The 26,570-nt window shown below is 42.4% G+C and overlaps 1 long non-coding RNA gene across 1 annotated transcript in view; it reads right to left on the reverse strand.

Annotated features, from left to right (window-relative positions):
* Positions 1-26,570, reverse strand: part of LOC121161156 — a 145,113-nt gene that overhangs the window by 22,711 nt on the left and 95,832 nt on the right. The window lies entirely within an intron of this gene.

Consider the following 26,570-nt stretch of genomic DNA (forward strand, 5'->3'; position numbering starts at 1 on the left):
AAGTTCACAGGCAGGAAATCCCAAGGTGACTTAATTACAGACGTGTGGAAGATCTGATTGCTGCACAGTCCTCTTAATACTCGTGATTACCACCTTTTCCATTCCACCGATTCTAGTGTGAATCTCGTTCAAGGACATGGAGTTCTTATTCGTAAATTTCCAGTGAGTAATTTTTTATCAATTATCGCCTGACACAACAATGCTGCATGACAACCAACCACAAAATGTCAATGGCATTTCACAACCACCATGTGCTGAGCTCAATATGGAGTCAGCTGGAGGTGATTTGGCAGCTCTGCTCCTCTTGGCTGGGGTTATTCCCATGAAAGAGTGTTCACTGCTGGTCAGCTTGTCTAGGCTGGCTGCAGCTGCAGTGACTGGGCTTATCCATTTCCACTTTGCGTATCTCTCATTCTCCAGCATACGCAACAGAAGTGGCACAGGTGCAACAACAAACAACTCCAATTGGGCAAATGCGTCACAAAGCCCGATTTGCATGGCCTTTGCTAACACTCAGTGGATTAACATGAGACACCATCCAGCTAAAATTGGAATCACTCAGTTCTACCAGGTTACACAGTAAAGGACGTGGAGACAAGGATAGGAGATAAAATAAGTTAATTTTGGAACCTAAGTTCTGAAGTTTCAGTACCTTTTTGATGATGTCAGCCACTCTGAAAATGATGAAGGATTTCAAGTCATTCCTGTTTTCTTCTTGAATGGCCAGCCCTCCTTTCCCATTGTTTTACTGATTTTTATATTTCTGGATATGAATCTTTTGTTGGTTATAGGTAAGCCCCTTGTTTATGCCTTATAATGGTGTCTTCTGAACAAAGCATCTTCATTTTAATTCTGTTTCTACTGGTTTGATGTTTTGATGTCCATTTTAAAAGCCCTACCTATCCCATAGTTACAAAGATGTCTACTTACCTTTTATATTAGGACATGTGATTGTTATTTTATATCACATTGATCATGATTCATTTGGAACTGATAACTGTGAGAAGCTTGAGATAACATGTAGAACAGCTCTTTCCTCGTGTTCCTCCAGCGAACCCGGCAGCATCTCTTACAGACCATCCTTTGGGTCTGCATTGCAGTGCCAAGCTTCCTGTAAGTCAGATGAAATGGACATTTGGTCTATATCCATGCAGATACAGATGTGCACAGGCCTGCCTGCACACACTGTTGAAACTCGTGGGGGACAGAAGGCCAGTGAGTTTTGGCGGCTCACTGAGAGTCCATATCCAGTCCCGTGTCTCCATCTGGACAGATGTGCTGGCTTCAGTTTGGTTAAGTCACCAAAGTCTCACCTGAGTGAATGCTTAGTTGGGAACTTGGGCATCACATGAAAGTTTCTTTTATGCTTCTAACTGATTGGCTAGCTATCAGAATAATTCACTTTTTTTCTTATTAATCTGACTGGAAAATGGCTTTGAAGTCTTTCTAGCTTGAAATTTTTCTTTCAGTTGAATTTATAAAGGTTTCGTTCTTACACTTACCACCACTTTAGCGTCTTTCATTTCTCTTACAGGGTTTGAAAGTTTCCGTACTGGAATTTTGGGTAGGCGCTAGTGTGTCCGAGATTTGCTTGCTTTCTCTCTGCCCAAATAAAATGTTACGATAGGACAACGATTGTTATAGAAATAGAAACCTCGTGACTTGCACAGTGCTGAGGAATGTGGTCTCTAAGTTCCCAAATGCAAATGCAGGGACTGCGACTGGGACTTGCCATGTTCCAAGTCACTGGAAACTGCGGCCTGACACATCAGCAAGGCACATTTTCATCATGACATGCCTGAATTCACCCAGGATACCGAAGGTGCTCTTTCTGTATTTTTGTTTTTAAAGCAAGGAATGTTTAACGTAGATCAGATAGTACAGATATAGTAATTTTAAAAAAAAAGTCTGTATTTCCTATTCAACCAGATACTTGTAGCTAACCTGCTAGTGAGAGAAGTGTCTGCCAATGCAGATAAGTAGCTTGTACTTTAATAAGCAGGTAAAATGACACAGCAGGAAGAGCTGAGAGACTTGACATGGTCTAATCCAACTGTGAAATATGATTTCTCTGGTAACCAATGCCCATATGGGATCCTGGTACACACAAAGCGAGGACTTTAGCTGCTAGGCTACTGCGCCGGGCCCCAAAGAGGATGATAAACTTTTAATATATTTTCACAAATCTAAAAAGACTGATTTCATTTAAATTACTTTTGTTTCAAGTGAGTTGCTGTTCAACCCACATAAAGAAGACACAAAAGAAGTTATTTAAAAAAAAAGAAGAAGTTATTTTTCAAGGCTCAATACAACTTAGTGATGAAGGAATTTTATTCATAGAATTAATTGGCTTTTTGTGCCCTGATTCAATTAAGACGGAAGAGATAGCAATTTGCTATTTTAGCATGATGTATGTTAAGAGACATTTCTTTTGCTGTTTAGTGTCTGGCGGTCATTGTCAATGGTGGATGCCATAGACGTCTTACCCAATTCTTATAAGTAAATATTACATATCTCGAAATTGATTTGATTTATAACAAATCTCGCAGCTAAGCACAACATCCTCCAGAAATAAACATGTGAGGTGATATCTAAAGTAATCATTCCATATTAGCATTACCTGGTATCCCATAGGTACATATAATTATTACTTCTGGGGCTGGCGCAGTAGCCTAGCGGTTAAAGTCCTCGCTTTGCATGCACCAAGATCCCATACAGGTGCCAGTTCGTGTCTCCAGAGGCCCTGCTTCCCATCCAGTTCCCTGCTTGTGGCCTAGCAGGACAGTCAGGGACTTGGGACCCTGCACCTGTGTGGGAGACCCAACAGAGGCTCCTGACTTCTGGCTTCAGACAGGCTCAGTTCCGGCCGTTTGCAGCCACTTGGGGAGTGAATCAGCGGATGGAAGATCTTTCTTTGTGTCTCTCCTCCTCTCCGTGTATCTACCTTTCTTATACAGGTAAATAAATCTTTAAAAAACTAATTACCACTTCTTTGTTTAAATGATGATTTTTGAAAAGACATCTAGTCACGTTTGAATTGTTTTCTGCGATGTAATGCTAGTGTAACTTTTTAGAAATACAAAATTCCAAGAATCAGGGAGTTGAGAAATGCTAGTGCTCTCTTCTTCAAACTCTACTTAGATCTCATTCTTAGAGAAGAAATATTTCCGCTGGGGAGCACTGTGACAATCAGGTCCGTGGAAGCTGTCATCAGGGGCAGCGGAGAGGACGCTGAGTGGTGACCAGAAGCCGAAAATAACACGCAGCCTCGGAAAGAGGTAGTTTGGAGTTCAAGAAAAAGGAGTTATCCATGAGTTGAGGTCACGGACAGGTCAAGTAGAAAGCTGGTTCAAAATAGATCCCGAGATTTGCAAAACAAAGGTCACTTTCAGCTCCCAGAGAGTCATTTCAACAGCAAGGCCAAGAGCAGTGAGATCAGCAGCAGTGAGTCAAGGGGCAAGGGAGGGAGAGTGCGGGGAAACTGGAACAAAGAGTTTCTTCAGGAAGTAGTAAGTGCTTCAAGACACGGTTAGGGCGGCAGGAGTTCAGAGAAGCAGAAGAGCAAAGAGAGTTCATGGACAATCATGACGAGAAGGAAGATTTCCGCTCACTGGGAACAGCCACACACAGACAACGGCTTGAGGTGCAATGGTATGGTAGTTCCACAAAAAGTTTTTCAGACCAGATCAGATGTTCAGCCCAAATGTTAAGACCCTGCATGGAATGTCCACATCCACACTGGAGAGCCTGGGTTTCAATCGGATTCCTGACTTCTGCCCCAGCCGCATGCTAATGCACAGCCTCGGATACAGCGGGAATGGCTCAAGCATTTGAGTGTTTAACCACCAAAGGGTTAGACTCAGACTGAGTTCCAGCTTTCAAGCTCTGTCCTTGTGAACAATGGGGAGTGAACTAGCACACGGTAGTGCTCTAGGTAGATGAAAAAATAAAGTGAAAAAAAAAATACAAATAAGTAAAAATAAATGAATAAAAGTGAAACAAAGGAAAAATATCAGAAAATCATGCTTCTGGGTTTGGTCATTGGTGGAATGTAGGAAGATTGGCTAGTGGATGGCTTAGGAGTTTCGAGCTGGGCCTAGCACCTTGGCCTAGTGGCTAAATCCTCACCTTGCAAGCATTAGGATTCCATATTAGTACTGGTTCATGTCCTGGCTGCTCCACCTCCCATCCAGCTCCCTGCAGTGGCCTGGGAAAGCAGTCGAGGATGGCCCAAAGCCTTGGAATGCTGCATTCACGTGGGAGACCTGAAAGAAGCTCTTGGCTCCTGGCCATTGGCTCAGCTCTAGCCGTTGCAGCTACTTGGGGAGTGAATCAGCAGGTGGATGATCTTAATCTCTGTCTCTCCTTCTCTTTGTAAATCTGCCTTTCCAATAAAAATAAAATAAATCTTCAAAGCAAAGTTTCAAGCTTCCATATTGAGAATCCAATTGAACCACCAAAAAAATAGTGCACTTGGAAGAGCAAACAGAGTTTCCAAGTAAAGCTAATGACTTCAGTATTAAAGTGTCTGAATATAAGATGAGAAATAGAACTTGCAGGTGTGCAGGTAGAGTTGGCATTGGCACTCATAGGCTACAGGGGTGACTTCATACAATCTCTTCATTGTTTCCTAGACTTTGAAGCACAAAGTATTTTAATCTACATTGTAAAATCATTCTTGTTGTAACTGTTTATCAGCTAACTCCAAAGCCAACTACTGCAAAGTCTATAAGTGGCCATCACTGGCAGTTCAGGAGACAGCTGTTCACGTCAAGAAAGAATTCTCTTATATCATGATGTACTCGATCTAGCACCTAGACCGCAACTGGCACTCACTTAAACACTGTGTTCTCGACTCAACTTCTTTTCCGGTGAAATCCTACTTTACTCTCTGTCATAATTTAATAAGTTATCACAGGTCTATTGGGTGGAACAAAATACAAATTTATTATCTTATCGTTCTAGAAGTCATTAAGTCCACATTGGTCTTCCTGGACGCAGATCGAAGTGCCAGCCGTGTTCGTTACTGGATGAGGAGTTTGTGATCTGCTTCCACTTTCCCTTGTTACTTAACAAATAGTTCTTTCAAAAATAGTTATTTGAGAACACAGAGAGAGTGAGATAGAGAAGGAGAGACTGTTACCCACGGGTTCGTATTCCCTGATGCTCACAGGGGCTTGGGTATCAGAAGCTGTGGACTCCATCTACGTCTCTCCTAAGGGTAGTAGAAACCTAACTGCCTGCTCCCAATACTGCCTCATCATAGGGCATGTCTTGGCAGGAAGGTTCCACCTTTCACTTTAGGAGTATGACTTCTCCTCCCCGCCGACCCCACCCCACCCCACCCCCGTTTCCCTCTGAAGGGTATTCAGTAATGTCGGATATCCTCCTTGTCTTGGGGAGGAGCTCTGGTGCAGTGATTTGAGACACTACCTGTGATGCTGGCATTCCATGTGGAAGTGCTGCTTCAAAGCTTGACCACTCTGCTTTCAACCCAGTTCCTGGCTGACACGCGCCCTCGTAAGCAGAAGATGAAGCCTTAAGTCCTTCGGTACCTGCCATGCAAGTTGCGAATCAGGACAGATTTCCTCTCCTGGACCAGCCCTGGCTATAGGCATTTGGAAATAAACAAAGGATAGAAGATATCTCCTTTCCCATCTTTATATGAATCCCCTCATCTCAAGATCAACCTTGATTCTCTTTTTCTATAACATATGAACAAGTTCTGGGGATTACGGTGTGGATCTGTGGGAGGACATCATTTCATTTACCACTCCCTGAGGACTCACACTCAGGTATCATCTCTATGAGTTAATGCTGACTCCCCAAGGGAAAGTGAATCATGCTGTCCTTGGCATTTCTCCTATACATACTGCCTACTTCCCATTCAATCTGAAACAACTGTGCTGTTAGTATCTGGGTAGTAGTCTAACATCATCACTCTGGAGCAGCAAGGCTTTTGATATTATTTATTCTTGGGACTTCACTGCTATTTGCCTTAACCTAGAACAGAATCTAGCAAACAGCTACCTCTTAATTTAAAAACAAAAGTTGTTGAATCAACAAATGTGGAGGAGGCCAACAGAAAGCCAGTGGGACTCCTTTAGCAGAATAAGAGGCTTGTAATGGGGAAGTTAGATCCGCCTGCTGATAGAATAGGGATATGTCAATGAAAATCAGATAAACCCTTGCATTTAGATACATGGTTAAAAAGCTACAATCAATGAAACAGGCAACAATATTAGGAAACAGCTAGAATTTGTGTCATTGTATTTCACACTATATAATAACTTGAGAATAGATATATCTGAAATTTCACCTGTTCTTAAGATGAAAGCCTAAAGTGAAAGCAAAGCTAAATATTAGAAAAGCTCGTAAACAGTTATTGTAATGATATAAAGTTTGGCAAATAATGTGACTCTTCCTTTGATTTTTCAGAACACAAAGCTAATACAATCCAGTAAACAAGTGAGTCTGCTGCTCATCCGTAACCCCCAGGGAGGCTGGGGTTGGATCTCCACAACAAGCATGGTTCTTCTTTGTTCTTGTTCTGAGCAATTCCTTGGGTGGAGAAGGTCAACCCTTGGGCTGTATGAGTGTGACGCATATTTCCTTCGGGCAACAATCAGTTTCCTTTTTCCGATTCTGTTCTCCTTCACACCCTTTGATAAACAGTCTGGTGTCCAGAGGGGAACCACTCACCCGGAAGGGAGGAGTGACTACTTCAAATCTGACCAGTCCTGTTCCCAGGCTTGGTGGTGGTTGGCCACTGAACATGAATGAATTTGTGTCTGATTTATAATCGTCTTTGTATGTTATCAGAATGAATCAATTTCCCAGAGCATATCAGGCAGTCCAGGAAGTAAGATGTGAGCCTAGCCAGCCCTTTCACTCCCAGAAACCCAGAGATTTGACCCTCCCTGAGAGTTTAACAACTGTGCCTCTGTGAGTGCGTCCATGGGTTAATTTAACTAATTACAGTCAAGTCACCAGGTTGATGACATGCTTCCCTATGGCAGGCAGCAGGTGGCCACTGTAACTTCTTCTTAGTGTGATTAAGAAAGTAACATGGTGGAATGTAGAGCTTTAAAGTGGTTAATCTTACACAGCTATTACACGAAAGGTTAAGACGTTAGCAAAGGGTGAGAAGGGTGTGAGGAGGGTGAGGAAACTCTTGAGTGGAAGAGAAGTAATGTCCAGAAGGAAGGCAGAAGTCAAGGAGGATACCAAGAAGAAAGTTGAAGCCCAGGATGATTCTTTGACAGTGGCCATGAACAGTGAGTGAGGCCAACCCCACAGAACCTGCAGTTACCTGGAGACTTAAGAAACATTTGGTGGCCTCTAAATTGATCAATGAAATAATTCCAATATAGTTTGTATGAAAAAGAAACTAAGGTAGTATTTTTAAAGGAAATATTTACCAGCACACTCCAAAATGTTTATGGAAGACAGAAATAAGGATGCATTTATTCTGTGCAAAGAATTCTGAAATCTACATGATTTTCTCATCCAAAATAAAACATTAAATCTCTCAGTTAACTTTTCTAGGACCCCTTTTATGTATCAATGTAAAGAATTTTCACACCAAAATAAATGCAGCTTCCGAATTCCATTTTCCTTGGACTTTTTGAAATAACCTCCTGGAGTATCAGTTCATACCAAGGTAATATCAAGATAAACCACTGACATATGCTCACTTATTTTCATTGTTTTCACACCTAAGCTCATTTTTTTTAATTTAGTAAACGGAAGCAACTTACAATTATTTCAACAAGCAATTTTAAATTTAAAAATATTCTCTGACATGATGCTCAGGTTAACTGGAAATATGGCACACAAATTAGTAGGCAACGATGATCACATCAAAGAGTGTTGATGTCTGTGGGATCCACCATGACTGAGTGAGGTATGCACACGCTGACTTAAGCTGCTCTGTGATAGGATGAGACTAAAGGATGGACTACATTCCCCGCAGTCTGAATGATGGAAATTTGTTGTGGACAAGTGAAGAGGAAGCAATCAAGACCCCACGGAACATGCAGAGAGAACGCAGGCACTTCTGCAAGCAGCCATGTGCCTATGAGTTGCCATATTACCACATCAAGGCAGGAAGAAATGGCTGAGCAGGAATTCCGCTGCCAGGCACTGACTTTCACTCTAGCCCGGGGAGCTGACTGGGGTCTGAGCAACTGCCACACTTACAGCGGGATAGCCACCTTGTTTTCTTGGTCTCTCTGACTCCTGTAGACTGTCACACTTGGCAGCACGGAGTCATGTGAGGCAAAGGGCAGATCTTCTGCACCCTTCAACTGTGAGATTTGGGGCATTACTCCCAAAGCAATGTTCACACACTCTACCTGAGCAAAAGGGATTCTGCTCAATTTCTGCAAGTTCACACCAAAAGCAGCCCCCCAGATAACGTGTGCCCACCGTCTGAGATCTGGGAAATGACCGGCACTATAACCTGTAACACCAGGACTGTAGCAATTCATTCTGAAATTCTGTGTCCAGTGGACACAGGGAAGAACCTACCTGAATTCCAAAAGCAGCCAGGAAGAAAAAAGAGAGAACATCAGAATTGGAAAAGAGTATGTCAAATGATCAATGTTCGCTGACTCCAAGACGCTGTGCATGAATAAAGCCAAGCATTCCACCCAAAAGCCACTAGAATTGACAAACCAATTCAGTAAAGCTGCAAGTTACAAAATAAACACAAAAACAGTAGGTTTTTTATGCTGATGATGAACTCATATGAAAAGAAATCAAGAAATACCTACAAAACATCAGATATTTAGGAACAAATTTAATCAAGGAATTGAAACATCTCCCGAGAAAATTATAAAATACTGATGAAAGAAATTATTCAGGTTGCAAAACCAATAAAAAGTCCCTGTCAAGGGCTGGAATAATCAATATTATTAAAATGTTTATACTAGTTAAAGTTGTCTACAGATTCCTTGCAATCCCTACCAAAATACCAATGACATTCTTTACACACTTAGAAAAAGCAATCTTAAAATTTATATGGAATTGCAAAAGACTCAAGATATACAAAGTCATCCTGAACAAGAAAGATGAATTGGAAGCATTATAATACCTTATTTCAAAGCATTCTAAAAAGCTACTGTAATTCAAAATGGTATGGAACTGGCATAAAAACCATGCAAATATGAATCGAAAGAATGGAGAGGACAAAAACTAATCCACACATATATAGTCAACTGATTTTTGACAAAAATGCTCAGACCATACAATGGAGCAGCAATAATCTCTTCCACAAACGGTCCTGGGAAAAGTGAATCCATGTACACGTATATTAGAATTAAATTAGGCCCGTACCCCACTCCTTTTACAAAACCAACACAACATGGATGAAAGACAAATAATTTATGACTTGGGAATAAGAAGTTATAAACACTCCAAGACACTGGTGTGGGGGATGACTTCTTACATGAGACCCCAAACCGCAGACAACAAAAGCAATGCTAAATAAATGGGACTACATGAAACTCAGACGCTTTGCACAAAGGAAACTATCAATAGAACAAATAGACATCCAACAGAATGGAAAAAAATTTGCAAGCTACCTGACAAATAATGAATATCCCAAATAAATCAGCAAATTAATATCCCAAATACCCCGTCAACTTTAAAGGATGTGAAGAAAGAAGACTTATACCCAGCTGGTGGGAAACTAAATTACTGCAGCCTCTGTGGGAAACAGTGTAGATAGCTCTCAAAAGGCTAGAAACAGAGTTGCCATATGATTCAGTACTGCTACTATACACATATACTCAAAAGACTTTAATACAATCTATCAATGACATATCTGCATCACCCTGTTTATAGCCAAAATTTGGAATCATCCAAGGTAACCATCATAAGATGAATGTAATTGTATATAAATAAAATGTGGTAGATCTGGTGCAGTAACCTAGTGGCTAAAGTCCTCATGTGTATGTGCAGGGATCCCATCAGGGCACCAGTTCTGGTCCTGGATGTTCCACTTCCCACCCAGCTCTCTGCTTGTAGCCTTGGAAAGCAGTAGAGGATGGCCCAAAGCCTTGGGACCCTGCACCCATGTGAGAGACCTAGCTCCTAGCTCCTAGCTCCAGGCTTCAGATAGGCTCAGCTTCAGCCAATGCAGCCACTTTTGGGAGTGAATCAGCAGAAGGAAGATTTTTCTCTCTGTATCTGCTTTTCTCTGTATATCTGCCTTTCTAATAAAAATAAATAAATCTTTTTAAAATGTGGGGGTGTGCTTGTGTATGTATATGTATGTGTGTGTACAAATAGATAAAGATATAGACATATAATGGAATATTACTCAGCTCTAAAAGAGAAATTCTATCATTTAGAGAAAAATGGGTACAATCAGAGCACAGCATGTTGAGTGAAATAAACAGACTGAGAAAGATAAGTACCACATTTCCCCTTATATGTGTGAGCTAAAATCTATAAGAAATATTTTAAAAGAAAAGAAGAAAGAAAAATGTCCGTGTATATCAGTATTGCTACCAATATAGTTTCGTATAACTATGTTTCCTCCTGTTGTAAGACAATGATTATAAACTTCAGACTGGGGGCAGCCTTGAGAAGCAGCAGGGTAAGCCTCCCTCCATCGTGCCAGCAAGGCACTGCTTTGAGACCTGGTTGCTCTACTTCCCATCCAGCTTCCTGATAATGGCCTGGGAAAGCAGCAGACGCTGGCCCAAGTGCTTGTGTCCATGAATCCAAGTAGGAGACTGGGAAGCAACTCCCGGCTCCTGACTTTGGAACACCGCAGCACCAGCCACAGCTCTGTCATTGTGTTCATCTGGGGAGTGGACCGACAGTGGGAAGATTTCTCTCCCAGTCTCTCCTTCTCTCTGTAATTCCGCTTTTCAAATATAAACAAATCAATCTCTCTTTTTTTTTTAAGTGCATGTTATACTACTATGGCTTTAATGCTCAGTGATTACTTTAAAATTTTTCCATTCAATTACTGTTTTTAGTAGCTGCTGATATTCCTACTAAACAAGGGTCTTCTTGGCTTTTCTTGTTAAACTTCTGTCTCGCGATATGTTGTCATTTTATTAGACATTTAAAATATGTTATCTCAAAAAAAAATGAAGAAAGGTAAGTGTGAGGGAGAGAGGCATGGAGGGGAGGGAGAAAGCAAGTTCCTTATGTTGTTAGACCTGTATCTACAAATCACACTGAAACTGTTCAAAATGAACTACATGTTCAATTTTTTTAAATGCCTTGCCATCAGACCACCTTTAAGTACTGTGCAAATGGTGAGTCTCTTCCTACGTTATTCCTACTGCCTAGAAACACACAAATAGTTTGCAAAACCACCTGGACCTCTAACCAGCACCTCGGAGCATGACTTAGAGGTGAGACCTCTGCAGGGTTTTAGGGCTCCAGATGGTACCCAGCCACGCAACATCTTCAGGAGACTGACATTTCATTTATAATCAAGGTCATGTTAGATTTTGTGTAAACAACTTGGGCCAGACTCCATATCCACTTCTCTTTTCAAAAAGCTATAGGAACACAAAAGTCGAGTCAAAATAAATAAATAAAATTCATAAAGAACAAGAGCCTCATTGTCTACCTTGACAAATTTACCTGAAGCTGTGCTCTCTCTTTCATATACCCACATTCAAAAAAAAAAAATCCTTAATTGAAAAATTGAGCCTCCAGCAGCCAAAACACACACTGCAGAGCTAAAGACGTCTGGGCATTGGCATCTCCAAGAGCCTGGCACTCGTGACTGCTGCAGCCAGTTTGCACACTGTGAGACTGCTTTTGATTTATTGCTGTCATAAAATGCAACTAGGTGTAGCGCTATGATGATTTGCGATTTGTTCCTAACTCAAAGGACTCTGGTGGCCTCTTAAACTTATTATAACAACTCATACTAGGAAAATGGAACTAACTTGACAGGATTCGTTCCTTCAGGTCAAAAGGAAATTGTGGGGGTTTTCCCACCTATGTGTGGGGTTTGAGGGAGGGGTAAGGATGGAGAGATGGAAAGAAAAGAGGACAAGATGTCCCTGGAGGCACTTACTCTAAAACAAGCAACTGAAGGTTTTGAAGGATGACTCTCAGGTATCTGGGCATCTCTCCACAGTTAAGAGCACTTGCTAAAAACTTATTTAGGTTCCCATTTTACTGGATCCTCTTTCCATTTTTCACTCTGCTGTGACGGTTCCAGGAGGCCAGGTTTCCTGCCAACACTTGACAACAATATCCATGCTGGATCAGGGAAGCTTGATGGGGCATCAGGGAGAGACCGCCTCCAAAGGGCTGCCCAAGACCTCAGCAGGAGTGAGTAATTGTAAAAGGCTCCCCACCATGTGTGTTAATACTTAGAAACATAGAACTAAATGTCAACACTTTGCCTCTCTTGAGAGCACTCACATCTGAGCATTGAGAGTGGGGTAATGCCATGCCAGGCTGCAGTTCAGAAGGAAAAACAGGTATTATCTGTTCTAAATCACTTGCCAAAAAATGAGTTTTTCTGGATCTCTCTTATTTAGGAAGAAAAACATACAGAAGAACCTTTGGCATCAGCCCCCCTGTCTTGATGATGGGTAGGAGCTGAGTAGCTAACAAAAGGGGGCCCATATCATAAAAGCCAGAACATACATTGTTGTGAAAACACAAAGAATTTGAGGGCTGAGAACTTGGATGTGTATTATTATGCTGCAATTGCAATCTGCATTAACCCTTGGAGCTACTTTACATTTCAATTTTCTCACTGATAAAAAGGGAGCATAATTTTTGACCCCTAAAAGATTTGCAATATGGAACAGTAGTACCTGCTAGGGCTGTGTGTGGCCCGGGGACCGGGATAGAGGAGGGTGGAAGAGGAGAGTGCAGAAGATTTCTGCATTGTGCAGGGTAGCATAGCTTGGTGGGCTTGGAAAGGCTTTCCCTATCTCCCGCAGAGCTAAATCAACACCTCTAGTGAAATCCACCGCCCACTAGAATATTAACCATCATCTGCAGAGCCAGAAGCATGCCACCCCTTGGCAATATGGTTGTGAATCAATGATAGCTTATGGGCTCACCCCACAACTTCATCTTCAAAAGAAAAGTTAAACTGTAGCAAAGAAAGCATCTGAGTGCCTGTCTTTTCTTTCCAAAGTCCTTCTCTGGGCTAGTGTGACCAAACAATGATAGCACTGTTGGGAAATCATAGTGAAGATTTTGGCTTGTGTGATATCTTCAATCAACTTTGATCCACACCTCTGTGATCAAAGTTTAATTTAATGAACCTGCATCACAACAACCCATTCCTCCTGATTCTCCTACCATGCCAGTCACAAAACCACCTGAGCCTTGGCTTCCTGGTTCTCATGACACATGCTCGGAAGAAGGGAGCTGGCTGAGTGAGGGGAATAGTGTTTAAATTTCTGATAAGTTTGGACCTTTCTGATGATAATGTAACAATGCAATGATGATGCAATGGGATGGTTAAAACAGACTTAGTCTGGTAGATAATGAACCACAGAAGTAGCTTCCAACTGTTCAGTATTTACACATTCAAGAGCCTTTTTGCAACAATTTACAGGCATTGTCTAATTTCTTCCTTACAAATGATCTCTGAGGGGTGTTGTTGTAATATGTATTTTACGCTTGCAGAACCTGAGGTACAAAGACTGATTTCATCAAATATAATAGGAAATAGTAGAGGCACCATTTCTGCCTAGATAATTTGGGTACAGAGTTTAAACTCCAAATTAGAGTGATCACAAAATATTTGCAGAATTGCAATGTTTCAAGGGGACAAAATACCATGACTGAGTATTGCTCTTTGCTAGGTGGGAGTATAGACTATTGAGACTCCTTTCTTGCTATAACCCAGCTGATCCTGGCTATGGTATTCCTCCTCCAACAGCATTTTTGAATCATCAAATCCATAGAAATACTCACAGTTTTGAATATGATAGCTAGATAGCTTACAAGGCCTCTCACTGGTCTAGGACAGACTACAGTGCCTTGTTGAAAGGTTTATTGCATAAGCCTCTCTTCAGTTGAGATCACTGATGTCAACACTCCTACCTGTTGCCTTCTTCCTTGCTAACTCCAGAATTTAAGTCTGACTGGTGACTTACAGTAATTCATCCAAAGAAAAAGGATGGCATCTTTTTACATTAATGCAAGCAAGTCATGCGATTCATATTTGATCCTCTAAATAATGGGGTGGGAGTTGGAAGTTGTGGAAATGTCTCCTGGGAGGTCCAGATGCAATGTGAGCATTTTATTTGTTAAACATTCATCTATTTTTATTGAAAAAGCAGAAAGGGACATGGAGAGGGTGAGATGCAAAGAGAAAGAGACCCTCCATCTACTGGCTCACAAATGGCTATAGCAATCAGGGATGGGCCAGGCAAAAGCCAGGAGCCTGACACTCCATCTGGATTCCATCTGGATGACACAGACCCTAGCACTTGGGCTATCTATGTTCTGACATCTTCCCAAGCACATTACCAGGGAATTAGATCTGAAGCAGAGATGCTGGGACATAGACCAGTACCCCTCTGTGGGATACTGCTATCAAATCAGAAGCTTAACCCACTGTGCCAAAAGTCAGTGCTCATAACTTATTTTAACATAGGACATCTTATCCATCTCCAGCTGGTTTAGATTCTTTTATGGCTAGATGAAACAATATACTTCCTCTGTTGTTAATGAACAGAATAGAACTCAAATAGTAGTAGAGATGTAGTCTAGGAATAATCTTGGATCTGCTAGCACTCTGGAGAACACACAAATGAGTGATTAGAAAATAAGTATCTTAAACACGATTACTATCCAACAATAGCTGAGATTTGCTTAATTTTGCAAAAGATCAGCTTTCTCAGGATAAATGCTCCAGGATGAAAAGTAGAACTCCTTTTTAATAACTTTTTTTTTTCTTTAATTTATATCTCCTGGTCCAGAACACCAGACCCAGTTTATAAAAGGCAGATGTTACCTCTACTCCATCTTGATATGAACAGAATTCAGCAGAATGCCTACCACATTGCTAAAAATCACAGCAAAAACACTTCGACACATCCCACCAAAATTGAGCAACGTACACGTTTGTCATTTACACCCCAGACTGTGCTTTTGTGCTTGACTGTATGTTAGCCTACTTTGGTTTCTAGGTTTCTCTCATGTTAAAGTTCAAGTTGGCTTGACTGTTTGGCTCTAGGATAAGCCCAGATCTACGTGTATAAATCAGACTAAAGTGTTAGCATCCTATTGGAAAAAAATGTCATGGCAAAGGCCATGTGCACAATAGCACATGTGCAAACACACAAACACCCAATACATTCACAAACATAGACACACACATACCTAATATCAGTTTATGTTTTGTCCATTAGCTTTTCATTGGTTAAAGCAAGTCACATGATTAGTCCTAAGATTGTCAGGGTGAGGAAATGTGCTCTACCTCTGGTAGAAGAAACTCCAAAGCCACAAGAGAAAAACCATGCATACCAAACAGAATAAAAAATGTGAGGTAGTCCATCACAACAGGTATTCCACCAAGATTGACTGATTAAGGAAACCATATGACTCTTCTCACCTTTTCTGAGTTCTCAGATAATGATTAAAATTCTATGGGTTTTCACTGAGAATATGATTGATAATGGGAATGTAGTGAATAATTTAAGTCTAAAAATTATCCAGTAGCCCCTGCACCAGAGAGCTTTACCAAGGCAGGAGACCTGCAAAGATTCTTGCTGGCAGTATATAGCATTTGTCGTCATGATCCAGACCTGTGCCAGAAAGAAAAAAAGAACGAAAAAATGGAAAACAATTTCTAGAAACGCCCTCTGGTATTTCGGCTCATAGATGTGTGAAGCCAGCTGTCTCCAGCTCTTTCACCTGATGGGGACAGTTTGATTTATGTACCCTGCATCCCAGGCATAACTTCTCTATATGATGAATGACTATTAAACACTGAGCTACAACTCTACAACAAGGACCCTCCACCAAGTGGCTATCTTGCTGAACCCCCAACCTTTTTTGGGATCACTAAGTGACCCCTGACGCAGCTGTGAGGCTGACACACCTGCTTTGAATAACAATTTGTTACCCAGGCCTCTGGATTTCCAGGTGGTGTTTTTTATTGCTTTCCAAAGCATGAAACTTGAACTTGAGTTTTCCCTGATGTCAGATTAGCAAAAGCACCTTACCAGCAAAGTTTTTACAATTAAGAGGCTATTTCTGGTGGTTACCTCATATTTTAAGAGCCTATTAGAACTATATAGAGAATTTTCTAAAAAGCAAAAAGAGTGGGACATTGAAGGTTTCAATTGGTCATCTCTCTATTAAAATATTATGTGTAGATTGCCTCACATATAATTTAATGTTACAAACCAGCATCTGATGCTAGAATAATAAGCCATGAAGTCTAGAGATGAAGTTCTCAGATCTGCTCTTCAGCCAAGTGTAGTTTTGTCTTGTTTTGCTTTATGTTGGAGGGGTGGTACAGACCAAAACTTGTAGATGGCACAGTGAGGACCACTTGCTAGACATAGTGTGGGGGGATTTCACAATGTGTCACATAGCATAACAAGATCCTTTAAATGAAAACTCTATTTAAGTAAACAGTAATTACAACATGGCACAGATGAGATTTTATATAGTACCTTGTTTTACCAGGGCTGAAATGCAAAGCAAATAAAATAAAACTGTACCCTACTTGCCTTGCAAATTGGTTGCCTGGGGTACAGTCATCTTACTGGCTCTTGTAAATCTGTTCTTACTTGTGCAAATGTTATTCAGAGGCAGCCCATGTGATTGTGCTAACTACCCTGTGTTGACACTGACCTTCCTGCACAGAGCCTGAAGCTGAGGCCTCGCTACAGGCTGGGCGCAGCTCCTCTATGTGTAGAACAAATGGTAATTGTCGGAAGATGCAGCGCTGCAAGCATACAAACCACCTTCACACCTCTCTCTCTCTCTCTCTCTCTCTCTCTGTCCTTCCCCTCTCCCTTCCCTCCCTCCATCTCCAGAGATAGTGTTCCTATTCACTGGCTCTTTTTCCAAATGCCACAATATCCAGGGCTGAGCTGGGCCAAAGCCAGCAGTCAGAAACTCAATCCAGGTCGCTCACAGGATGAGAGGAACTATTGCTGGCCCGCAGGGTCTGTGCTAGCAGACAAAGCTGGAGTCAGGAGCGAGGGCTACGTACCATACAGGACATGGAGTCTTAACTGCCATTTTTAACTAAATTGAACGTTTCCCCCATTTAAACCATTACTATCATTCTAATCTGTTACAAAATATTCCCAGCACAAAATCTAAAGTCGCTTTGGCACTTCCTTGTAGCTTACTGTAAAACAGTAGATTTCCAAGATTTTTTATCTATATCTCTATGAAGAAACAGAGATATTTATAAACTAAGATGTTAAAATATCTTACTGATGTCTTGAAAATTGGATGAGGGAATGAAACATCCAGGCCAGTGAAGACATGGCATTTGGGTTCAACTGTTGCATTTTAAAGCTACAGAAACTAAAATTCAGAGCGATGACGACCTGCACAGGTTAACAAAGCAGGCAGTCCAAATTTCAGGCGGGCTCCCCCGTCCAACACTCTGCTCCCTGTCCACAGTAAATCCCAACGCAATCTGTACTGGGTTTTATTGGTTTGCAAAATGAAACTGAGACATGTGTAATGGACATGACTGGATGCTGCGACTAGCACAGAAACCTCTGAGATTCTTCACTCCAACCAATATTTCCCTTTCTCTAGGCCTTCCAAGACAAAGTGAGGCTTGTGCATGAACATCCTTGGTGCATTCCACAGATTTGTTCTCCAGTGATGTGTCACAATTCACACGGGGTAATTTAAATAAAATTAAATATGATAATCCAGTCTCCCAGTCATACCACCAATGCAGCAGCTATTGTGGCAAAACTATTGGTACCATAGACTGTGGAACATTCCCAATATCATGGAAAGTTTTGCTGGACCGCGGTGCTTACTCTCAGGGTACTTACCTTTGCACCTTTTGGGGAACAGATTTTCGCCCTGGTCAGAAATGTTTACCAGCTTGACAGCTGAGGCGGGAAGGCTGTCTCTGGGAACATCCTGACTTCTTTCCCTATATGGAACCTTAAAACGAATGGCTTGTGGGGCTCACTTGTGTGTGCAAAAGTGGAGCTTGTCAGGCTTCTCATGCTCGACAGGTCATCCCACCTCCACCTTAAAAGCAAACAAGTGCATTTGCAATGTGTGAGTTTTCCAAGGAGAAATTAAGAGCTCCAGTGTGGGAAACGCACCTTCAGACCAGGAAGGGGAGCTTCATTGCTCTCGATTTCTTCTGTTTCCTTTTCAGTAACAACAAAAATTCAATCACCATACACGACTTATTTGAAGAATTACAGATTTGAGCTTAATGACCACAGGAACGGTGAATAATGACACGCTGCTTTCATGACACCACTGGTAAGATTAAGGTCCCGGGGGCCACAGTGTTGTCACTGCTATGTATTGTCAACATATGCTGCCATGGGGTGTACCTTGGATCAGAATTTCTAAGTACACACTTGGTTAAACAAGAATTTGTGCTTCTATAGCAGTATCGTCATTTCAGTGATTTACCTTTCTGACAGGCTGAAATGTGTTTGATCTGCCATTCTTCAGAAGACAGAAAGACTCCATTGAGTTATGATCCACTGAAGTGAAAGTCTTCATAGGGTTAAGAGAAATTAAGACTATGACAAAAATGATGTGAGAACTGCCAGGACTCTGGAGCATAAGAAAAAAATTTAAATGATTATATATATATATAGCTATTTCATGGAAGAACAATGGAAAATATCCTGCATAGTGATTACAAGGCAAGTCCCTACAGCCCTCCTGTCCCCTAGATTCCAAAAGTTTGTCTCTAGCTTTCTTTGTGGCTTTGAGGAACATAATTAGCCTCCTTGAGACAAGTCCAGAACAGCCCTTATAAATACTATGCCATGACAAGTGAAAGCAACTTGTGGAATAATCCTCTTATGGATGGAGTGTTATCCCTCTGAAAATTCTTGGATGGAAGTTCTATTCCTCCAAGGTCACTATAGTCAGAGATAGAGACTTTCAGGATGCAATTATAGCAAAATGAGATTATAAATATGTGTCCTTAATCTTATAGGACTACGACTTTATAAGAGGAACACAGACACTGGCACTGTGGTGCAGCAACTTAAGGAACCTCCTGCAATGCAGGCATTCCATAAGTGCCAGTTCGAGATCTGGTTGCTCCACTCCTCATGCAATTCGCTGCTAATACACCTGTGAGGGCAGCAGAAGATGACCCAAGTCTGTGGGCCTCTTTCACCCTTGTGGGAGACCTGCCTCGAGCTGCTGACTCCTGGGTTTGACCTGGGATGGGTTGTGGACTTCTGGGGACAACGGATCCAATCATACTAGCAAGAGAAGGTAGCATATAACGCCAATAACCCTGACAGCACTTAGATCTCAGACTTGTAACCTCCGTAACCATCAGAAAACCACTTTCCAGTTGTTGGATCCATGTAGTCAATCATATTTTGTTATGACGCCCTGAGCCAACAGGCCAATTCTCTGCCATGTGGCACCAGTATCCCTATGGATACTGGTTCATGTGCCAGCTGCTCCACGTCCTGCCCAAATCTCTGCTTATGGCCTGGGAGAGCAGTGAAGCATGGCACAAGACCTTGGGATCCTACACTCACATAGGAGAGGCTCCTGGCTCCCAGCTTCAGGTCAGCTCAGCTCGAATCATTGTCGTCATTTGAGGAGAGAATCTGCATATGGAAGGCTTCTCTCTTTGTAAAATTTGCCTTTCAAATCAAAATAAATAAATTTCTTATTTAAGAAAATCATCCATGAACATTTGTAATTTATTAAAGCAAATGGCTTTTCTTTTTATTGTTGGTAATCTGCGGTAGGCCAATGTGGTTATTTCTTTGGTGGAGAAGATCATGGATTTGGTTTCAAATTGTAACTCTTAAGACTTATCCCAGGAACTGATTCAACTGGCCTGGGTAGGATGAGGCTCCAGAGTTCCCCAAGACAACTGAAATAGAAGGTGCCCCTACTACAAAGTGGAACAGCAAACATCCACGGGAGACATGACCAAGCATAGCAGAAGCTGTTTGAAGCTTGTCAGTTATCTCACCCAGGAGAAAGTAATTATGGAAAGTAATGATGTATAAAGTAATTATGTATAAAATTAAGGGCAAATAGACAAGATCGGGAGCATTCGGGGTGGTATGGGCATAGACAGATACCACGCACGTCCCAGGATGGGTACAAACCACCAACCTTTAGGTTAACAGAAACCAGGCTGGAGCGCAGGTCATGCCGAGCTAGGCTGTCACACGTACTGGGCTGCATGAGCCATGGATAGGAGCAGATTGAGCAGGGTCAGGTTCCAGCACCTGCCAGGGAGAGTTGGGACTGGGGACAGGCCAGGTTAGGCCAGGCTACAGCACCCAAAGGCAAAAGCCAAGACAGGTGAGCGACTATGCCAAGCTCAGTCAGAGCAACCACTGGCACACACAAGATCTATGGCTGGGAATAGGCCTGGTTGGAGAGCGAAGGGTAAGCCGTGGCTGGGTTGTGGTTCCCACTGGTAAGTGCGAAGGCCAGAGTAAGGGCTGTTGTCTGGTCTGGACATGGCTGCAGTGTCCCTTGGCTCAAGTGTGGACCAGAATGGATTGAAAACAGGAATGGGTTGAAGGCCAGAAAACCACAATGGGTTGAAGGCCAGTCAGGAAAGGCCACTCGTCCTACTATGACAGGAGGTGAACTAAGTAGGACTAGCCCATGGATCCACTGATGGGTGCAAGATCTGGCATTGGGAGAGATCCACAGGTGAGTGCAAGAACTACAGTAGGGAGCAGCCCAGACCAGGCCAGGGAATGGTACCCACTGGCATACATTTGGGGCAAACCAGTCACATTACCCACTGGCAAATCCGAGCACCAGCATGAAGTGTGGGTCAGGCCAGGTTAGGTCACAACACAAGCCAGTTCATGTGAGGGGTGGATCTGAGAGCCAGCTGGGCTAGGCTACAGTCCCCACCAGCATGAGCTGGAACTGGGGGTGGGCCAGGCCCAGCCAAACTACAGCACGCACTGGGTGAGGTGAGGTGAGGTGGCCAAGCCAGACTGGGCTGTAGCACCCAACCAGCACACATGAGAGAGACTGGGGGAGAGTGGGTGAAGCCAGTAGCGGGGCTGTGAGGTGTTCCCCTGCTGGACTACCACTCGCACTGGAAAGCATAAGAGTTGTGATTGGGGCAGAATGGACTAGACAGCTGTTGGCCTCATGTGAGCTGCATCAGGCCAGGGTGACTGTTCCTACTGGTGAATGCAAAACTCAAAGTGGGATTAAGTTGGCTGGGTTTTGTCGCAGCATCAGCTGGCAGATGCTGGCATGCGGCAGGGTGGGGGTGGGAATTCTGTCAGGCTAAACTGCAGAACCAACCGGAGAGTGCAAGATCCAGCAGTGAGAGGGGGCCCAGCAGGAATACAGTGGGCACCTCCCTCTTTGGTTGCCACTCCAACTAGTGAGTGTGAGAACCAGGACTGGGGCAGGCACAGCTAGACAGAATGGCACCCTGGCACCAATGTGGCCTGGATAGTGGGGTTTGTTGGGTTGAACCAGGATTCAAGGCCCACTGCCATGTATGAGAGCTGAAAAGGATGTGGGACAGACTGGAGCAGTCTGCTGTATACTGGAAAGCATGGGAACAAGGGCAGGTGGCAGGCCTGGAGGGGATTATTGTGGGTGGCACCAACTAGGCTGTAGCTACCATTGGTTTGCATGAAGGCAGAGTATGTGGTGAGCAGGACTGGGCTGGGCTGCAACACCCATTGGTTTGTGTAGAAGATAGGGCTGGAGGCAGAACTGACCCAGCAATTGCAACAACCAGCATATGCAAAAGCTGACTGGAGTGACAGACTGTGCCAGACTCTTGTATTGACAAGCATACACAAGAGTCAGATCTGGGATCACCTCAGATGCAGTTTCTATGGGGATATCCCCAGCTGAATTGATGGGCTCAGAATCCCAACCATGGAGAGAATTACAGGTTCCATGGTCTGATCAGGGAGAGCTGGGCTTCCTTGGTGGCTTAGACAGAGTAATGGACAGCATGCCCAGGTACACATGTAGGATATGGCAGTACCCTGGAGTCTGCAGAGGACACCTGGTATCACAACAGAGAACAGAACAAATCAATCAACTACCCCAGCCAAGTTTTGGCAGTGAAAACCTGGGCAAACGGAAACTCTAAGGTGAACTATGTTAGCCAGTGAATTCTGGAGAGATTTTATTGTGTTTAGAGTGGCAAGATCGACAGCAGTTCTGAAAAATTCAGAACTGTTGAACTATCAAAACTTCTTAAGCAGGACCTTCAGAGCATGCCCCACATCGGAGACCCTGGGATGGTTGGGAGGTGGGTTGTGGCTTCTCCCCTTATCTTCCTCCTTTCCCCAGATACAGGAAGGAAAAAAAGAGTCTGTGAAAATGCTGACCTCACCCACCTTACTGTAGCCCTTGAACCTTATGATCATAATCAATGAAGTAAAAACTGTTGAAAATAAAAATAACTAAAATTTGAAAAGTTAAAATGTAAGGGCAAATAGAAGTCAACCAAGCAGAAAAATATATGTTACATAAAGTATGACATCATAAAGCCTAGATTTGCTTATTATCTTTTCACAACCCACTTCCTTATCAAGCACCCGGGTACAGTTCCCTTTCAGACTTGCCTGGGAACCCTCCTTTCCGTTCCCTACCCTACCCTACTCCACCCTACTCCACCCTTCCACTGGAGGTTGATGGCCACACAGACAGAACAGGAAAGAGGAGGGGGGGAACAACGATAGCCTCTTATGTTTAAGAATTAGTAGCATTTCTGTAGTATTTTCTGCACTATATTTTCCACAGCAGTCCTCTTAGTGTTTCATCACACATTCAATCAATGAAACAATCAGGTATGGGGTGTCCAATATGGCAGACAGGTTCAGTCAGCTGAGACTGAGCCAATGAAGTTGAACAAGATAAAAAATGGGATGAGAAGAGTAAAATGCTTTCCTTGGTGTAAAACTTAATGAGGCCTAAAAGTAAGACTACAACATAAATAATATTTTACAAATTACTAAAAATAAAAGGAATAGGGCCCAGCATGGTAGCTTAGTAGCTAAAGTCCTCGCCTTGTATGTGCAGGGATTCCTTATGGGCACCAGTTTGTGTCCCTGCTGCCCCTCTTTCCATCCAGCTCCCTGCTTGTGGCTGGGGAAAGAAGTAAAGGATGGCCCAGAGCGTTGAGACCCTGCACCTGTGTGGGAGACCTGGAAGAAGCTCCTGGCTCCTGACTTTGGATTGGCTTGGCTCTGGCCATTGCGGCCACTTGGGACATGAATCAGCGGAAGGAAGATTTTTCTCTCTGTTTCTCCTTTTCTCTGTAAATCTGACTTTCCAATAAAAATAAATCTTTAAAAATAAAATGAATGAATAAACTCTATGAAAGTGAAAGCATAAATTCCATCAACACAGTCTTAAAATTTTAAATAAAGGCAGGATGCTGTTTTTTCTATGACTGCCTTTCACACAGTGATATAGAATCATTTTCAGTCATCCCAATATTATGGGGCCTAGGACATCTATGTCCCTCATTAGTCCTCTTTGTGTAGGCCTGCAAGGATTAACAGTGAGGTACGGACAGATTTTTGCAATGAAGAATTTTACCCAGAATCGGAGTTATTGATTATACTGGGTATGTCATTTTCTGTTACCATAATTAACATACCTACGAGGAACTACTTAGAAAGGAAGATTTTTTCTGGTGTATGGTTCTAGAAGTTCAAAGTAAGTAACTAGGTAACCTCATTGGTTAGGCATCTGGTGAGGCGATCCAGAAAACAAGGAGAGAACAACTGGGCCCAACATAGCATATGTAATCAGCCCTGTCAATAGATTCCCAAGGTACACCCCATCACACTGAGCTATCACACTGAGCCTACGATGAGACTCCACAATTAGACGGGGTGTACACCTTTAATCCTCTGTCTTTAACCCACTGGCCTTTAACGTAAGGGATGAAGGACAAGGTCCACAATACATGCTGGCCTTTGGAAGGCACAAAAAAAAAAAAAATTCACATCGTAACATAGATCATTTACTGTCTTTACTCACTTGATTGAAAAATGGGATGAGTGTTCCGGTAAGTGTATAAATTGATGTTTCACAGTTCAATGTGTCTAAAACTAGCACTGACACGGAACAATCTGATTTTAAAGGACAGACAGTGTGGCTGGAAGGAAATGGTAGGCAGCTCTAGAACACTGCTCCTATACTAAGACAGAGGGCTAGTCATTCACAAGTCAATGTGACAGTGGCAGAAGTGATCCTTGTGATTGAAATGCTGAACCAAAGGTGAAATTTGGAGTAACAAAATCAGGGCCCTGCAGGAAGCCCATTCCTTCACACTGGATTCTTCTTCCAATGTTAACTTTACAAAGCAGTATGTTGTTTTATTGAGGAAGCAAGAGGACTAATTAAGACTGTGAATCAATGTGAAGAGATAGAAAAAACATCAAGGATGTTAGCGCAAAGGAATACAGATGTTGTTCCGTTTATGGTGGATGTTGTATTCCATAACACCTGTATCATCAGCTTAAATGCCATAGGTCAATGTTTATTTAACTCACCTAACCTGTGAAGCATCAGAGCTCACCAATGCAGAACATGGTACAGCAGTTTTGTTTTCCCTTGTGGACTGCTCGGCTGCCTGACAGTTACAGTTCACTGCCTTTGCTCAGCATCATGGGTACCGAATATTTAGAGCCTGGGACAAAAATCAAGATTCAAAACCCAGTACATGACTTTTGTACCACTGTGACACAGAAAAAGCACTAGTCTTAGTAGGGGACTACCTGTAATGGGAAAGATACCTAGAATAGAAGAGTAGGATGGAGGACAATTCTCAATGTAAATCAGAAGAGTTTGAGTTTTGACTGGGATATAAGACTTTTGATCCAACAGAAACATCTGGGCATGTCCAGGGTAGCAGAAATATCAGAGGACCTGGCACCAGATAAAACTTGATTTGGATCACAGCTCTGACATTTATTGACTGTGAAACCTTTGAAAAAACATGATTCACTTCCAAATTTCAATTTTATCATCTATAAAGGGAATGACTAAGCCACTGATTATTACATGAATGAAGTAAGAACAATGCAAGACTTATAAAATCACTGCATAAATATTCGCTATTATTACTAATAACAAATCACACAGACTTAATGGCTGAATCTAAGTGACAGGAGAGGAGTAGTCAGAAAATACTGATAACATTGGGACTTCATCCCAGGAAAACTAACGCAGTGGTATTATAAGGGGTAACAATGGAGATCAACCACTTCCTTTGCTGCATAACAAATGTAGCTACTTGAAACAATGCATAAGCATTTAAGATCTCAGTTTCTGTGGGCCGGGAATATACCTGTTGCCACACGTGGGAAGATTCTGTCTCTAAACTTACTTCAGGTATTCACAGAATTCATTTTCCAGAGGTTCCATAACTGAGAACTCAGATTTTTTGCTGGCTGTCACAGGCCACTATCAGATTCCCAAAGGCTGCGTGCTTACAATTCTTTGCCTTGTGGGGCCTTACTGAATGTGGCTGCCTGTTTCATCAGGCCAATAAGGAGCCTGCCTTCTCCTGTCTGGTAAGGTGGGGGTAATCTATAATGTAAGAAATTCATGAGTGATGATCCATCCTCTAATCATTTTCAGTCAGAAATAAACAACAGAATCCATCCACATCAACAGCAGAGAATCAATGACACAGCCGTGGACACCGGGAGGCAGGACCTCAGAGAGGTCACCTTGATCCTTGTCCACCAACCTGAGTAGGAAACCCAGAAGGAGAAACCAACTGTGACTTCACATAGAGTTTGGTCTAAATTGTGCACTATTCCAGATTGTAGCAAGAACAGCACGCAGTCTAATCCAGCAAACCAGAATGATAAACCAAAGTGATTTTTCTCTGAATTTCTTTGGAATTCTGGTGATTGTGCTTACTGAAGTTAATTACTCAGTGCAGCAAACAGAACTTCAGATGACTTACAAATGCATAATAGTAAGATATTAATTTAAAAGATTATTTGAGGAGCTGGCACGATGACTCAATTGGCTACTTCTCAGCCTATATGTACCGCCATCCTATATGGGCATTCTTTCATGTCCCAGTTGCTCCACTTTCTATCCAGCTCGCTGCTTGCAGCCTGGGAAGGCAGTGGAGAATGACCAATGCCTTGGGACTTTGCACCCATGTAGGAGACCTAGAGCAAGCTCCTGGATCATGGATTCAGATCAGAACAGCTCTGGCCACTGTGAGCATTTGGGGAATAAACCAGCAGGTGGAAGATCATTTTCTGTCTCTCCTTCTCTCTGTAAATCTATCCAATAATCCTTTAAAAATTATTTTATGCATACGTAATAAATGACAGAACTACTCAAAGCACTTGACATGTATTAGCTCAAATAATCACCACAAAATCCTATTTGTAAGTAGGTACTAATAT

Source organism: Ochotona curzoniae, unplaced genomic scaffold (genome assembly GCF_017591425.1).
Source record: "Ochotona curzoniae isolate NIBS_2020 unplaced genomic scaffold, NIBS_Ocur_1.0 contig_4645, whole genome shotgun sequence".
Lineage (NCBI taxonomy): Eukaryota > Metazoa > Chordata > Mammalia > Lagomorpha > Ochotonidae > Ochotona > Ochotona curzoniae.